Here is a 6,247-nt window from a genome sequence, read left to right as displayed (position 1 = left end):
CAGTCAGTTACTACACCAATAACGTATTTTACAGTAGATAACATAACTAGTGTGTATAGCAGAACAGTCAGTTACTACACCAATAACGTATTTTACAGTAGATAACATAACTAGTGTGTATAGCAGAACAGTCAGTTACTACACCAATAACGTATTTTACAGTAGATAACATAACTAGTGTGTATAGCAGAACAGTCAGTTACTACACCAATAACGTATTTTACAGTAGATAACATAACTAGTGTGTATAGCAGAACAGTCAGTTACTACACCAATAACGTATTTTACAGTAGATAACATAACTAGTGTGTATAGCAGAACAGTCAGTTACTACACCAATGACGTATTTTACAGTAGATAACATAACTAGTGTGTATAGTAGAACAGTCAGTTACTACACCAATAATGTATTTTACAGTAGATAACATAACTAGTGTGTATAGCAGAACAGTCAGTTACTACACCAATAATGTATTTTACAGTACATAACATAACTAGTGTGTATAGCAGAACAGTCAGTTACTACACCAATAACGTATTTTACAGTACATAACATAACTAGTGTGTATGGCAGAACAGTCAGTTACTACACCAATAACGTATTTTACAGTACATAACATAACTAGTGTGTATAGCAGAACAGTCAGTTACTACACCAATAACGTATTTTACAGTAGATAACATAACTAGTGTGTATAGCAGAACAGTCAGTTACTACACCAATAATGTATTTTACAGTACATAACATAACTAGTGTGTATAGCAGAACAGTCAGTTACTACACCAATAACGTATTTTACAGTAGATAACATAACTAGTGTGTATAGCAGAACAGTCAGTTACTACACCAATAATGTATTTTACAGTACATAACATAACTAGTGTGTATAGCAGAACAGTCAGTTACTACACCAATAACGTATTTTACAGTACATAACATAACTAGTGTGTATGGCAGAACAGTCAGTTACTACACCAATAATGTATTTTACAGTACATAACATAACTAGTGTGTATAGCAGAACAGTCAGTTACTACACCAATAACGTATTTTACAGTAGATAACATAACTAGTGTGTATAGCAGAACAGTCAGTTACTACACCAATAACGTATTTTACAGTAGATAACATAACTAGTGTGTATAGCAGAACAGTCAGTTACTACACCAATAACGTATTTTACAGTAGATAACATAACTAGTGTGTATAGCAGAACAGTCAGTTACTACACCAATAACGTATTTTACAGTAGATAACATAACTAGTGTGTATAGCAGAACAGTCAGTTACTACACCAATAACGTATTTTACAGTAGATAACATAACTAGTGTGTATAGCAGAACAGTCAGTTACTACACCAATAACGTATTTTACAGTAGATAACATAACTAGTGTGTATAGCAGAACAGTCAGTTACTACACCAATAACGTATTTTACAGTAGATAACATAACTAGTGTGTATAGCAGAACAGTCAGTTACTACACCAATAACGTATTTTACAGTAGATAACATAACTAGTGTGTATAGCAGAACAGTCAGTTACTACACCAATAACGTATTTTACAGTAGATAACATAACTAGTGTGTATAGCAGAACAGTCAGTTACTACACCAATAACGTATTTTACAGTAGATAACATAACTAGTGTGTATAGCAGAACAGTCAGTTACTACACCAATGACGTATTTTACAGTAGATAACATAACTAGTGTGTATAGTAGAACAGTCAGTTACTACACCAATAATGTATTTTACAGTAGATAACATAACTAGTGTGTATAGCAGAACAGTCAGTTACTACACCAATAATGTATTTTACAGTACATAACATAACTAGTGTGTATAGCAGAACAGTCAGTTACTACACCAATAACGTATTTTACAGTACATAACATAACTAGTGTGTATGGCAGAACAGTCAGTTACTACACCAATAACGTATTTTACAGTACATAACATAACTAGTGTGTATAGCAGAACAGTCAGTTACTACACCAATAACGTATTTTACAGTACATAACATAACTAGTGTGTATAGCAGAACAGTCAGTTACTACACCAATAACGTATTTTACAGTAGATAACATAACTAGTGTGTATAGCAGAACAGTCAGTTACTACACCAATAATGTATTTTACAGTACATAACATAACTAGTGTGTATAGCAGAACAGTCAGTTACTACACCAATAACGTATTTTACAGTAGATAACATAACTAGTGTGTATAGCAGAACAGTCAGTTACTACACCAATAATGTATTTTACAGTACATAACATAACTAGTGTGTATAGCAGAACAGTCAGTTACTACACCAATAACGTATTTTACAGTACATAACATAACTAGTGTGTATGGCAGAACAGTCAGTTACTACACCAATAATGTATTTTACAGTACATAACATAACTAGTGTGTATAGCAGAACAGTCAGTTACTACACCAATAACGTATTTTACAGTAGATAACATAACTAGTGTGTATAGCAGAACAGTCAGTTACTACACCAATAACGTATTTTACAGTAGATAACATAACTAGTGTGTATAGCAGAACAGTCAGTTACTACACCAATAACGTATTTTACAGTAGATAACATAACTAGTGTGTATAGCAGAACAGTCAGTTACTACACCAATAACGTATTTTACAGTAGATAACATAACTAGTGTGTATAGCAGAACAGTCAGTTACTACACCAATAACGTATTTTACAGTAGATAACATAACTAGTGTGTATAGCAGAACAGTCAGTTACTACACCAATAATGTATTTTACAGTAGATAACATAACTAGTGTGTATAGCAGAACAGTCAGTTACTACACCAATAACGTATTTTACAGTAGATAACATAACTAGTGTGTATAGCAGAACAGTCAGTTACTACACCAATAACGTATTTTACAGTAGATAACATAACTAGTGTGTATAGCAGAACAGTCAGTTACTACACCAATGACGTATTTTACAGTAGATAACATAACTAGTGTGTATAGCAGAACAGTCAGTTACTACACCAATAACGTATTTTACAGTAGATAACATAACTAGTGTGTATAGCAGAACAGTCAGTTACTACACCAATAACGTATTTTACAGTAGATAACATAACTAGTGTGTATAGCAGAACAGTCAGTTACTACACCAATAACGTATTTTACAGTAGATAACATAACTAGTGTGTATAGCAGAACAGTCAGTTACTACACCAATAACGTATTTTACAGTAGATAACATAACTAGTGTGTATAGCAGAACAGTCAGTTACTACACCAATGACGTATTTTACAGTAGATAACATAACTAGTGTGTATAGTAGAACAGTCAGTTACTACACCAATAATGTATTTTACAGTAGATAACATAACTAGTGTGTATAGCAGAACAGTCAGTTACTACACCAATAATGTATTTTACAGTACATAACATAACTAGTGTGTATAGCAGAACAGTCAGTTACTACACCAATAACGTATTTTACAGTACATAACATAACTAGTGTGTATGGCAGAACAGTCAGTTACTACACCAATAACGTATTTTACAGTACATAACATAACTAGTGTGTATAGCAGAACAGTCAGTTACTACACCAATAACGTATTTTACAGTACATAACATAACTAGTGTGTATAGCAGAACAGTCAGTTACTACACCAATAACGTATTTTACAGTAGATAACATAACTAGTGTGTATAGCAGAACAGTCAGTTACTACACCAATAATGTATTTTACAGTACATAACATAACTAGTGTGTATAGCAGAACAGTCAGTTACTACACCAATAACGTATTTTACAGTAGATAACATAACTAGTGTGTATAGCAGAACAGTCAGTTACTACACCAATAATGTATTTTACAGTACATAACATAACTAGTGTGTATAGCAGAACAGTCAGTTACTACACCAATAACGTATTTTACAGTACATAACATAACTAGTGTGTATGGCAGAACAGTCAGTTACTACACCAATAATGTATTTTACAGTACATAACATAACTAGTGTGTATAGCAGAACAGTCAGTTACTACACCAATAACGTATTTTACAGTAGATAACATAACTAGTGTGTATAGCAGAACAGTCAGTTACTACACCAATAACGTATTTTACAGTAGATAACATAACTAGTGTGTATAGCAGAACAGTCAGTTACTACACCAATAACGTATTTTACAGTAGATAACATAACTAGTGTGTATAGCAGAACAGTCAGTTACTACACCAATAACGTATTTTACAGTAGATAACATAACTAGTGTGTATAGCAGAACAGTCAGTTACTACACCAATAACGTATTTTACAGTAGATAACATAACTAGTGTGTATAGCAGAACAGTCAGTTACTACACCAATAATGTATTTTACAGTAGATAACATAACTAGTGTGTATAGCAGAACAGTCAGTTACTACACCAATAACGTATTTTACAGTAGATAACATAACTAGTGTGTATAGCAGAACAGTCAGTTACTACACCAATAACGTATTTTACAGTAGATAACATAACTAGTGTGTATAGCAGAACAGTCAGTTACTACACCAATGACGTATTTTACAGTAGATAACATAACTAGTGTGTATAGCAGAACAGTCAGTTACTACACCAATAACGTATTTTACAGTAGATAACATAACTAGTGTGTATAGCAGAACAGTCAGTTACTACACCAATAACGTATTTTACAGTAGATAACATAACTAGTGTGTATAGCAGAACAGTCAGTTACTACACCAATAACGTATTTTACAGTAGATAACATAACTAGTGTGTATAGCAGAACAGTCAGTTACTACACCAATAATGTATTTTACAGTAGATAACATAACTAGTGTGTATAGCAGAACAGTCAGTTACTACACCAATAACGTATTTTACAGTAGATAACATAACTAGTGTGTATAGCAGAACAGTCAGTTACTACACCAATAACGTATTTTACAGTAGATAACATAACTAGTGTGTATAGCAGAACAGTCAGTTACTACACCAATAACGTATTTTACAGTAGATAACATAACTAGTGTGTATAGCAGAACAGTCAGTTACTACACCAATAACGTATTTTACAGTAGATAACATAACTAGTGTGTATAGCAGAACAGTCAGTTACTACACCAATGACGTATTTTACAGTAGATAACATAACTAGTGTGTATAGTAGAACAGTCAGTTACTACACCAATAATGTATTTTACAGTAGATAACATAACTAGTGTGTATAGCAGAACAGTCAGTTACTACACCAATAATGTATTTTACAGTACATAACATAACTAGTGTGTATAGCAGAACAGTCAGTTACTACACCAATAACGTATTTTACAGTACATAACATAACTAGTGTGTATGGCAGAACAGTCAGTTACTACACCAATAACGTATTTTACAGTACATAACATAACTAGTGTGTATAGCAGAACAGTCAGTTACTACACCAATAACGTATTTTACAGTACATAACATAACTAGTGTGTATAGCAGAACAGTCAGTTACTACACCAATAACGTATTTTACAGTAGATAACATAACTAGTGTGTATAGCAGAACAGTCAGTTACTACACCAATAATGTATTTTACAGTACATAACATAACTAGTGTGTATAGCAGAACAGTCAGTTACTACACCAATAACGTATTTTACAGTAGATAACATAACTAGTGTGTATAGCAGAACAGTCAGTTACTACACCAATAACGTATTTTACAGTAGATAACATAACTAGTGTGTATAGCAGAACAGTCAGTTACTACACCAATAACGTATTTTACAGTAGATAACATAACTAGTGTGTATAGCAGAACAGTCAGTTACTACACCAATGACGTATTTTACAGTAGATAACATAACTAGTGTGTATAGCAGAACAGTCAGTTACTACACCAATAACGTATTTTACAGTAGATAACATAACTAGTGTGTATAGCAGAACAGTCAGTTACTACACCAATAACGTATTTTACAGTAGATAACATAACTAGTGTGTATAGCAGAACAGTCAGTTACTACACCAATAACGTATTTTACAGTACATAACATAACTAGTGTGTATAGCAGAACAGTCAGTTACTACACCAATAACGTATTTTACAGTAGATAACATAACTAGTGTGTATAGCAGAACAGTCAGTTACTACACCAATAATGTATTTTACAGTACATAACATAACTAGTGTGTATAGCAGAACAGTCAGTTACTACACCAATAACGTATTTTACAGTAGAT

Source organism: Saccoglossus kowalevskii, chromosome 10 (genome assembly GCF_978046115.1).
Source record: "Saccoglossus kowalevskii chromosome 10, keSacKowa6.1, whole genome shotgun sequence".
NCBI lineage: Eukaryota > Metazoa > Hemichordata > Enteropneusta > Harrimaniidae > Saccoglossus > Saccoglossus kowalevskii.
This window is presented reverse-complemented; position numbering follows the sequence as displayed.